At 38.0% G+C, this 12,840-nt stretch overlaps 1 protein-coding gene across 1 annotated transcript in view; it reads right to left on the bottom strand.

Annotated features, from left to right (window-relative positions):
• The window catches only part of jak2a (Janus kinase 2a), a 41,267-nt gene extending 36,411 nt beyond the window's left edge, over nt 1-4,856 (bottom strand). The window contains exon 1 of the mRNA XM_004538312.6: nt 4,480-4,856. The gene's annotated coding sequence lies outside the window, so the exon portion shown is untranslated. The remainder of the gene's footprint in view (nt 1-4,479) is intronic.
• Between the last annotated feature and the right edge of the window lie 7,984 nt (nt 4,857-12,840).

The following is a 12,840-nucleotide window of genomic DNA, read 5'->3' on the forward strand; positions in this document are numbered from 1 at the left end:
CATTCTTTATGATGCTTTAGGTATTGATATACATTATAGGTATAACCATGTATACGTTTAGTTCTTTACACTAGCTATTTCATATTCAAAGTACATAAGTAGAAAAATGCTGTTTACCCCAGATCTGTTGCCAAGTAACATCATAAGCAACAGAAAAATGAAGGCGACACCTTCATAGTTTCCTATGTTGAAATGCATACATTTAGAAGATTAAAAAAACGCCTGTTTACAGGCTGGTACAAACTGATTTGAGTTCCCTTCTTTCACAACAACTCAAAAGAGGGTAAAGAGGTAGGCTTTAATAACTCATCCACCTTGATGCTGTGGTGTGCCTCACATTTTCTAACTGGAGTTAATGAACTGGACCTCTTCACTGTATCTATGTTACTCTATGCCCTTTGGATCATTTTAATGGATCATTTGACAAATATAAGGGCTCACTGAGTTACGCAGCCAAGCCAATAAGCTTGTGCTGTTTTGTTAGACTGCTATTACTCTGCTACTAAACAGTAATAAGCTGACGTGTACGCCAAATATGACTTCCTACACCAAATGTTAGCATAAAGACTTCAACTCTGAAAGTCGAAAACAAGTGGGTGACATCGCAGTGACTACATCCATCTTTTATAGCATCTATGGTTATCTAATGCAGCAGATACAGAGAAAGAGACAGAGGTAAGCTGGAACTTTACCCAATGTGACTTTTTGGCTAAAAATACACCAGTGCTGTTTCCTGCGAATGGTCAGTGATGGTCAATCAACCAAAATATAAAGAATGCAGTGGTAAGCAAGAGATAAGAGGCAGATAAGAGGTGACGAGCAAATCATCGAGTACATTATTTAAAAACAACAACACACAGCAAGTTGCTAACTGTGAAGCATTCTGGCACAGACTTTCAGTCACAAGTGAAGAAGGCTGTTAAGCTGTCTGAAAATAATAAAGTTCAGGGTCAGAATTAATTGAGCAATTTCACATTTGCATTGCACACTAAACCCTACTTCCTTGGACCTTGCTCTAATCTAGCCACAAGTCTCTCTGTGTTGTGATGGTTCCTAAAAGGGTCATAAACATTATTTAAAGAAAATTGTGATATGAAACAACATGAAGCTCTTATCGTGCTGTTCCATTTTAAACCACTCAACTAATTTTTCTCCACTGCAACAGCTGACAGTGCGGTTCTTTGTACATGACCTGGATAAAACTTGCACACACTGATGCAAGAATAATGTACTTTCCCCATAAAATGCCTGTGTCACTGATGTTGTCCTTCCAGTAAATAAAACAGTTTATTTGTCTTTGAAAACTGTGCCAGCTCTGCCTACATACACAACTGAAACATTACCAAGGCTATTAGTGGTTATTTTACAACTAAAATAAGACAGCAGTGGCAAACTGTATATATGTCAGATCTAAACCTAACATACTTATACTACTTCAGTATATCCTTGTTGTGATAAATGTGGACCTTATTCTATCACCAGCACTTTCCTTCAAATGGCATACAGTCAGAATAAGAATTCTTTTTAGTATTACTGATGACAGATGATTCAAACATTTCAAAAATTATAAAGCTTGAACTGGAAACTGACTGCTCTCAAGAGTACAGGCTTGCAAAATTAATCATCACTACTATAAAGAATCCATTCAAATCATAAATCTAGCAGCTTTGTAATGTAAAAGGTTTGTAATAAACCCTACCCCCATGAAGACTCAAAGTTGGGGTTTTTGTCAAAGGTTCTTGAGAGCGCTGTTGATTAAAGGGATGAGGGAATCCCCTTTTATTACATCTTACCAAAACGGTCTAATACTGTGCAACCGACCTTATCGCTGGAGTTTATTCATACTTGAGCTCATTTTCCAACGACATAAAGAAGATCATTCTCCTGTTCAACTGGTCTGTATCCTTTTCAATTGGAGCAACAAATATTTCCAGTTATTAAAGTATTCCCGTTTACTGATAAAAATCAGAGTAAGCTGTTACAAATGCCTTTTCAGGGAGGACACGAATTTAGATTAAGATAATGGTTGATTTATTTTTTGTACCTTGCATTTATATGTGTTGAATGCTGCGAGCTCTTGCAAGCATTAAATAAAGCAACCTGTTCTTAGTGGTTTTCATTCAAAGGTTTCCAAGGAGCCTCTCCTTGGTGATCTAAAAGCAGTATATGATTACTGTCTAAAAACCTTCAGCAAATAAAATCTGTTACAATATGGAAGGAGCTGCCAGACATTTTCACTAAAGTACTGATTTAAAAGAGGCAGGGGAGACTTTGGAAGAAGGCAGTAAGCAGCTGGACAAATCCCCATTGTTTGAATCGTTAGACTAGTTAGACATGCTATTCACACCAATTTAAAGTGAGTTCTGTACTGTGGTGCCAGGAATATGTCATGCAATACAATTAAGCCGTTTCCAACATGACAATGAGTTCAGTCTACAGGCCTCTATAATAATTAGCCTTATCAAAGACAGTCTGTAATGAGGAACTGTACGACACACTAATGTAAGCCTTAAATCGGTTTAGAGACTGTGTTCCTGTTGTGTAGTTTGCACTCAAGATAGACGTATCTTGAGCTATGTATTTATTTACATAAATAAATACATTTTACAGCTTATGTATTTAAGCTATAACTCCAGTAACAGGGAGGTTAGTGGAGTTAACTAAGAATAAACTAAAATACAAAACTAAATGAGCAAGACTAACAGAAATAAAGACAAGAATTATGAGAAAAATGGGAAGTAACAACATCACAACACACTTGATGAGACATGCATTTGTGTCCTGGTGAGACTTGGGATTACTATTCTATATGATCATCAATCAAGTGCCATTAAAAATTGCATTATTCTCAAGTTCTAAAATACATGCTCCTAATGAATAGTCTCTATATCCTAATAATGGCAAAAAATAAATAAATAAATAAAACTAAGAAAGAAAGTAATAAAAACGAAACTAAAACTACACGCTTGTAGACCATAAAGACAAAACTGAAATATGCTAAATCCTCATTGGGTGCTAACTGAAAAAAATCAAATTCCTAAGATAAAGCTCAGAGGTAAGAAGGAAAAACAAGTAAGAGTATAGAAAACTAATAATTCTAGGATGCAGCTCCCCAGTGAATTAGTTCCTGAACACCCAAAGTTTAACAAAATAGAGAAATCATACTATACATGTTTGTATGCTCCCTATCTCCTCCTATACGAGTGAACCAATCTTGATGAGACATTGTGAGTGCCGATGCGTATATGGCATATACAAACATTTTATACAATTCCACAATCGAATATGTTTGTACAGTTCAGCTTAATAGACAATTTGACTGTACACCGAATGGAATGTCATAGCATAGAAGCAATGTCATATTGAAGGAACGTTATAGTAAGGTGTAGAATGTCGTAGTGTAGAATGGAATGTCATAGTATAGAAGCAATGTCATATTGAAGGAACGTTATAGTAAGGTGTAGAATGTCGTAGTATAGAATGGAATGTCATAGCATAGAAGCAATGTCATATTGAAGGAACGTTATAGTAAGGTGTAGAATGTCGTAGTATAGAATGGAATGTCATAGTATAGAAGCAATGTCATATTGAAGGAACGTTATAGTAAGGTGTAGAATGTCGTAGTGTAGAATGGAATGTCATAGTATAGAAGCAATGTCATATTGAAGGAACGTTATAGTAAGGTGTAGAATGTCGTAGTGTAGAATGGAATGTCATAGTAAAGATTGGATTGTCATAATATAGAAAGGAATTTCATAGAATGAAATGTCATATTGAACAGAACATTACAGTAAGGTGTGGAATATCGTGGTATAGAATGGAATGCCAGATTAGAATGCCATGTCCCAGTATATAATGTATTATAGCATCATACTTTAATGATGTACGTAGGTATATAATCTGGTAATAAAGGGTTAAACTAGTTATAAATAAATGTAAACTGTTGACATCGCTGAGTTGACATCGCTTTATTCACGTCAACAAACATGCAAAGCTCTGCAGAGGGGGTCTTCATGAAGGTCAGCTTTTTTCTGAAGGTCTGTAAAAGTGCTGCCTCTTCAGGTTTTCAAAACTCGAATTACTGGTTGATAACGGACTGCTGATGGCAGATGGGCACAGCAGTACATATAGGCTGTAATAAAATCCTGATCCAAATCAATGATCATTAGAGTCTTTTTCTTTACACGGGCATGTTTGATAAACTGAGAGTGGACTGCAGTGAAAATCTAACTAAATGGATTTTCTTAGTAAGTTTCTTGTGTGCAGCCGTTTCTATATTTACCACGTAAACACAAGTATGGCAGGCACATGCTCAGCAAAAACTTTCTGTAAAAAAGCAAAGTTTAGCAAGTCTGACTGCCACACACCAACTGATGAAGCCCGGCTCGACTAGCTAAGTTACTGCGCTAACCATAAGCAGGATTAAATTCATAGCAACAATGACTCCTCTCAGCATCACCCGCACACGCTCGCACTTACTCTCCTTCCTTTAGGTTACGGCTGCTTCAGCTTCCCTTCCGTCCGCTCGGGTCTGCGGGTCGGCGTGTAGTCCAGTGCTGGGTCAACTTCGCGCTACAGCTAAGCTACGACGGCTCCTGAATGTTCACCATAGCTGTCAATAAAAGTACCCGCTGCTTCGTTATTTTCTCCCTCAAACGCCATCCTGTTGGTCTTTACATATTTCCCTGCGACTGCTTCGTTTTACTCTCCACACTAACTACACTGTAGGTCAGCTCTCCGTATTTTCTTTTTTTTTAACCCGACATGTTTGCTTTAAGGTCAAATAGAGCACGGACTGAAACCTCCACCGTAGAAACCTCCTGTTATGTGCGGACACACTGATACAGCGACAGATTATGGAGGTTTGAGGGCGGAGCAGAATGCCCCTTTTTTTCTGTTTAAGCTCGCTTCTGGCTCTCTGCCCTCGCCCTAGCTCCTTCCGCGTTTGACGTAGAAAAAATAAAAATAAAAACGATGTTGATATATCAGCCATCAGCAACAGTGTTTACTTTTGGCCCCTTTACAGGTCTACTTCGCTTCAGTTCATATGAAAATACTGTGGGCTACTTTTCCTTGAACACATTTTTATAGCTTTGACCTTTTTTAAGGTCATGAGCCTAAAAATCCCTCCCAGCCACGACATTAAAATGTTTTTACTCATTTAAGCATTATAGATCGATGGTGTTCAGTAAAATAAACGGCATTCTCCATGATGAGTGCCACTCTGGCCATGTATGGAGGACCAAAGCGTCAAAATAATAATTAAAAAAAAAAAATCAGAAAACGTATAAATGCCCTTGCTGGATGAGCCTAATATCCAGTTAAATCAAACAACTATAGAAAATATGTATCTGTATATTTTTAATTAATTAAAAATAATTATTTTTTATTATGTTTTATTTATTTCTTAAATTAATGTTATTTATTTTAACTGTCATAAACAGGATGTGACAAGTGATAATAATAACAACTGCACTGCATTAAAACATTCACCGGTCTTTAATCCGGTCTTTAAATGATGACTTATGAACCCTGCTTCTGAGTCCAAACTACTCTTCGTTTATTAAGGCTGTTGTGTTTTTAACATGTTTTAAAGCTTTGTATCTTCTTCTATTTAATCTGAACAAGCCCCTAAAAACAGTCGGTGATCACTGTCGGCCTCTCTCGGTTTTCATTACCACTGTTTTTTTTAAAGCTCAGTTTTTAAAACCTTACGATGTAACTACAGCTCAGCCCATGCAGCAGTATGTTAATGACTGTGTTGCCACCACATAGCCCTACAAACGCCACTGCTGTTTAGTTTCCTGTCTTCATTTATGTCGGAAGTGATAGCAGAGCTGTACATTTAAAATTTTCAGAAATCCCTCAAAAAGAACATGGTATATTATTTAATCTTAAAAATTTGGGGGGAGTCCTCCCACGTACCATTAGAGGGAACCCATGTGGTACACATACCACAGTTTGAGAACCACTGCTTTATTAGATTTATTGGCACTGCAAATTTTGCTAAATTTTATTCAGTATACTGGGGGCAGTGATATAAGAGAGAGACTTCAGCTACAAAAGCTCACATAGTCACATTATTTTTTTAGCTAAATGACACATTGTTTTCTAATCCATGTCTAATTCGCCTTTTTTTTTTCCTGTCACTTGTGCTGCTGCAACAAGTTCATTTCCCCAGTGTGAGTTTAAATAAAGTCCATGTCTATGTCTAAATCAACATGGTTACATAAATAAAAGTGCAAGGAAATATTTCTCTACACCACAAAGTTGACTGAAATAACCACGGGATGAGTGGTGACCTAAAAACCACAGGTGACAGGAACTTTGGGAAGATTTGGTCAAACAGAAAGCAATAACCTTGTTGCGCCTCACTTTTTGGCCCATTTGCAACAGGGAAACATATGTATACGTAAAATTCAAATTCTACCTGATTGAACAAAATGTTCTGTGATGAATGGTTGATATTACAAAGACATTCTGTTACCAAAAAAAGAGAGATGTCTCTCCAAGATTCTGTTTTGGATTAAATCCTTTCTTTTTCTCATCTCCTTTGGAACACTTTAAAAGTTCCAAAATATTATCCTCTGGCACAAATTGGAGCAGTGTAGCAACCATTCAGATTTATTAGCTCTTTAGACCTGACCCTGCCACTGATGATCCTCACATGCTTTTTCTTTGAGTTAACTCAATAAATACACATTTTGTGTGCAGCCCCAAATCCACGCCTTGAGGTGGTTCGCATAGATCAGCAACTTCAATCTATTTCCATCATATGACCACTGGAATGCAAAACTCTGTCCACACATTATTAAAAAAAAGTCAAATGCATTTCACAGCTGACCACACAATTTATCTATATTTTTCAAGATATATAGAGATACATTTTGTGCTAAAATAAACTTGCAAAACAAACAAGACAAACAAGACAATCATCATATTGGGTCTTCAAGCTTGTGCATTATACAAACAGATGATGATGATAGAACATGTTTATGTACTATGACTGTAAAAGCTCTTCATTTATATTAGTGAAGTTTTCTGCCTTAAAGGGTTTCTATTGTGCTAATTATCAAGTTAATCTCTGCTCAAAGTTTATCTTACACTGTTTGAAACAAGGTGTTTTAGCACCTTTTACTTTAAGGCCACCCTCCCTTTAAGACAGATTTTCATCTAATTGCCTAACCCGGGCAAAAAGGTGGTTTGAATACACACAAAAAAAATTTAATATCTGACTTTACATAAATTAATTACATGTTAATTTTCCATGTAATTTCGTAACATAAGTACAATTTAAAATGTAAAATTTAATGGAATTTGATCGAATGAAATTGAATAATACTTGATTAAAATGCATTCAGTTTATACCAACCATATTTCTCTTTATGATTGATTATTGAAATACATAAACCCTTGATAGTGTGTATTTCAGTTGCAGTTTACTCTAAATCATTGCTTCATGTTTTTCAAAGGCAAAGAATAGTTCTTTGACGTGCAGAAGGTGGGAGGGTCTTCCGTGCACAAGGCCAGAGCTCTACGTTTGAGGTGACCAAACTGAGAAAATATTACAGAAAATAAAAAAAGCATGATAAGTCTGCTGCACATTACAATTTGAGTCCACCTGTTCAATTTGCTCCAAGGCTGCAAGTGGTGGGACAGTGAATACCAGTGAATACCAACACAGCCCATTAAAACTGTTTTGTTTTTTTAAGTAAACCAAATGTGTTTAATTTCAAGGTCCCGACCATATAAAGCTCTTACTTATAGGTATGTACACTGAGAAGTCAAGGAGGACATGAACCAAGTGTGTTTGTGTTTTGCTTTGAGCATCATTGCAGAACAACAAATTCTTCATATATATACACACACACATATGTGTGTATATATATATATATATATATATATATAGACATGCACGCACACACACACACACATACATATATACATATATATATATATATATATAAAGGCTGAACTAAAAGCACTGAAGGGGTTAATTACTTCATGCCCTCTTGCATAACGTGGATACGCACGCAGGCACCCACACACACACTGCTGCCACAAGCCTCCTCAGCAAAGAGCCACTGCAAGTCAGGATGCCTGTTTCTTTACCGAAATAAATCCTTCCACATCTGCAGAGCGTTAATTAAACCTCAGGAACGCCAGAACCCGTAAGGAGATCAGGTGAATAGAGAGGCCAGTGTTTCCTCAAAGTTATTTGGGGTTCTCATCCATTCCTCACCCAGGAACCGTTACCACGGCATGACGCTGCAGTACAAGGTGGGGCTGGATCGCTAGATATTGATTTGACTGATTATGACATGTTTGAATTTGCCAGTAAATCATGTTATTTAGGGCTAATGTTATGGTATCTCCAACAATGCCAAAACCTTTACAGTGTTTAAATGTCACACATGCAGTATACTCACTCCTACACAGGGCCCAAAACCTATTTGAAAAATGAAAATGAAAACATGGTTGTTATCCACATTTTGGAGCCTTTTAATAAACATGAAAAATTAGGGTAATCTATGCAGCTCACACTTGCATCCATATGATAACAGAACTATGCTCTTACTATAGACAGACCATCATGCCAGGCTGTTCTGAGACTCTGCAGTTTAGTTTGCCCAACCACGGGGACTCCATCCTCAGCAAAATGAATGATCTTAGAGAAGAACATCGCTTTTGTGACATCACGCTCATCTTGGGCAGGCCACAGGACTCTACTGTCCATCCTCTCCAGTTCCAAGGTCACAGAGTGGTGCTTGCAGCATCCTCAGACTTCCTGCGTGATCAGTTCCTGCTTCACAAAGGCCGATCAGAGCTGAGTGTGGCTGTTGTTTCCAACGTGAAGGTTGCCAAGACACTACTCCTGTCCTGCTACACAGGGTTCCTAGAGGTGCAAGATCTAGTGTTTCTGTAATCACAGAGCTGAATATGGCCATATATCAAAAGTCTTTTGAGCTGAGGTGTTTGTTTTACTGTATAATCATTCATTTCTGTACTATAATGAAAGGTTCTAGATATAGTTTTATAATAGATCCATATTTAAAGTGAACAAGAGGAATATTATTTTAAAGGGGAACCTATTGTACAAATTTTTCAATCCATATTTTTATTCTTACATTCTATTATAGTAGCTCTGCATGACTCACGGTCTCAGAAGCTCACAAAGAAGTATAATAAGTCCTCTTTTTCTTACGGTTGGTGCTGTTTCTTTAATATTCATTGTTGCTTCATCCATTGCTGGTATGCAGGTCCCTCAGAGAGAACTTGTGAGCTACTTGACTGCAGCCAGTGTACTCCAGATGAGCCAGGTGGTGGAGAAGTGTGTCCAGGCTATTTCACAGTACCTCAGTCCCACCACGCCTTTCTTGAATCTGACTAGACTCTCAGAGGAGAAGGAAACCCAGCAGCTCAGCAGCAGGTGGCTTGGTTCCAGCTTTGATAATCCGAAGGAAAGGGATGCAGCCCTGCCCGACGCTATCATCCACAAAACAAATAGCAAGGAAGTTGGAACAGTCGTGGTAAACCCCAGGTTGACAGCCGGCCAAGAAGCCAAGGTGGATACTATAGGACTGAGAGAACCCAGAGAAGCCAAAATTGACTTATCTCAAGATGCAGAATGTTGCCTTGACATGCTGAAGTTGGGCAAAGAAGGAGATGCTCTGCCATGTTACACAAGCAACCCATTATCTCATGCTCCTCACACTGCAGGTAATCCACACCCTTCTGCAGTTTTACATGACCTAATGTCTTCCACAGCCACCATGATCAGTTCTGCAGCTGACACAGAACTGGTAAATAGTTCCAAAAACCAACACGAACAAGATGTTAAAGATTCACCAAAAGAGGAAAAGAAGTACATGCCAAAGGCAAATCAACTGCAACAAAGTGGAAAGCTAGGGAACTCTAGTCTTTTTTGCCACCCTAAAACACCTCTGTCCAAGATTCATTTTGCTGCAGATAACTCGGATACAGTAGTGTTCCAAAAGCCATACCTATGCAGAAAGTGTGACAAAGTCTTTCAGCACTTTGAGAGCTATGTGGGCCACCTGAAGGAACACAGACAGTATTTCTGTTTGGTCTGTGGAAAAGTCTTTTCTCAGAAGAATAATCTGACTCACATTGGTATCCACACTGGTTTTAAGCCTTTCAGATGCCCTCTGTGCCACATGACATTTACCCAGAAGGCCATGCTGCAACACCACTTCAATCTCCATACATGGGAGGAAGCCCCTTGAGTATACATTGTTGTGCTTACAGCACCAAATGCCAGGCCTCTGGTGCCACCTAAGGGAGAGTTATGGCAACAGTTAGCTGCAAAATGTGAGTTTGCCATTAAAATAGAAGATTTAGCATAGTTATTTAATTATTGCTTACGACCTGGAGGTCCAAAAATTAAATGAAGAAATACATACATCACAATAGAAAATGTTGTTAAATGTACAAAAATACAATTGAAACTAATTGCACGGTTGCACAAATTATAGTTACTTATATTTTTCATTGTTATTGTTATTATGTTTTTATTTATTTATTTTTTATCTCTGTCCATTATTATTATCTTCCCTGCTCATTTACAACCCCAATTCCAAAAAAGTTAGAATGCTGTGGAAAATGCAACCAAAAGCAGAATGCAATTATTTAAAAAACAAAACAGGTTTTTTGTTTGTAGAAACACAAAGAAGGCCCAGGACTGTCAAGTAGCTAGAAGCCAATTAGTCAACAATGGGGCAGCATCTCTCTCTTAAAAGTTAATCAACTAGTTTCCTCAGTTCCCAAATGTTTATGGGCTGTTTTTAAAAAGAAGAGGGGGCTCTACACAGCAGTAAATATGACCCTCTCCCTAACTGTTTTGAGATGAATTCACTGCCATCCAATTCAAAATGTCCTCGGGCATTTTCTCAGTTTAAACATTATGATATGATATGTTTTCTGCATTCTATGGTGAATACAATGTGGGTTTCTGGAAAATGCAAATCATTGCATTCTGCCTTTTATTGCAACAAAATTATTCAATTGCAACAAACTGAAGAGCAAACTTGGAGCAAATAAAAGTCTTTACTGTTCTGAAAAACATGAGTAGAGTGAGCTCACAGAAAAGCAACTGCTTCACCATTTGACCCTCTAGAAATTGTGTACAGCTCACTGAACATGACTCGGCAAGTGGGTTTCCATGCTCTCTCACTCCATCCCTTCCCTACACATGTCTGCTTTTATCCCTCAGCTATCCTTTTGGCCCAGAAATGTCATTGTCACTCATCTTACTGAATGGAACACTAGCCAGTGGGCGCCTCAGATGCCACTGGCACTGTGTGCAGACAAACAGTGAATGCATGGCTTTGGTGTAGGTATTCAGTTTAGAAATTCATGCAAATGTGCGTTTGTGTGTGACCAAGGAAGACAGAGAATGTACATAAATATAGCTGAAGATAAAATTAAGCAAGCATTGATCTACCTATTTGCACTTGCATAAAGCAACTTAGTCCGAAAAAACATCAACATAAAGAAGTAATCTTGTGAGTTATAGGTCAAAAACAGAAAGCGAACATAAGGAAAACATCTTAAAGTGTAATAACATGAATAGTCATGTGATTGTTTCACTGAGAAGGGATTGAAATTCTCTTCAACAGCAATCAGTGCTGCTTCCATGAACTAGGTCAGAATTTATACAGGCATGTGTGTTTGCACACACCACTGCACACATAAATAAAATCCATGTATGTAAGGTTTTGGAGCACATCCATTATGGATGAGATGCTAAGAGAGAAACAGCAGGGAGGATGAAGACAACGAGGAAGATGGATGAGTAGTGGCAGAGATATTGATGGAGAGTAATTATATTAAGGAAAAGTAGCTTCTTTGGTCTTATAATTAAAATTATACAGGATCCATATGTGGCTCAAGAGTTGGGAGTTTGCCTTGTAATCGGAAGGTTGCCCGTTCGAGCCCCGTCCTTGGGCAAGACACTTCACTCGTTGCCTACTGGTGGTGGTCAGAGGGCCCGGTGGCACCAGTGTCCGGCAGCCTCGCCTCTGTCAGTGCGCCCCAGGGTGGCTGTGGCTACAATGTAGCTTGCCATCACCAGTGTGGGAATGGGTGGATGACTGGATATGTAAAGCGCTTTGGGGTCCTTAGGACTAGTAAAGCACTATACAAATATAGGCCATTTACATATCCAAGACTGACTTGGGAAAAAATGGTTTTTATATTCCTGTGCCCACATTATGACCAGATGTCAAGTTAAGCTACAAGGAAAGAGCAATAAAAAGCATCGAGGAAGCGTCTAGCACTTTAGAATGGCAATGGCAATGTTTACCATGTTAACTGTTTTTGCAGTTACTTACATACTTGGAAAATCTGTTGCAGATTACAGAAAAATATGATTTCTGGATATAATTCATCATCTGGGGATGATTTGGATATTTGTACCACGATGAATTAGATGCAGATTCAATAGATGTCAAAAAAATTCACAACAAACTCAAAGGATCATGATCATGCCAGAGGATCATGAAAACTGGATTTGGATTCCATATCCTGGAGACAATAAATGTTTGCTTGTGTATTTGATTATGGACCATTCCTAGAGTTAATAGGGTTGATTTTTGCATAGGAAAATATTATATTAAATAAATATTTAATATAATATCTGAATGAGATTATGTTGTTGGAGTAATTGGCAGGACAGTAGCCAAGAAAGCAGAGAAAGAGTAAGGGGGAATGACATGCAGAAAATAGTTGAACCCAGTGGCCTTTCAGCATGTGGGTCACCTGCCTAGTCAAGTAAGCTACTGTGTAGCAGCACCCTGTGAATGGTGTACTTTGCACTAA

The sequence above is a fragment of the Maylandia zebra genome, linkage group LG7 (assembly GCF_041146795.1).
Source record: "Maylandia zebra isolate NMK-2024a linkage group LG7, Mzebra_GT3a, whole genome shotgun sequence".
Classification (NCBI taxonomy): Eukaryota; Metazoa; Chordata; class Actinopteri; order Cichliformes; family Cichlidae; genus Maylandia; species Maylandia zebra.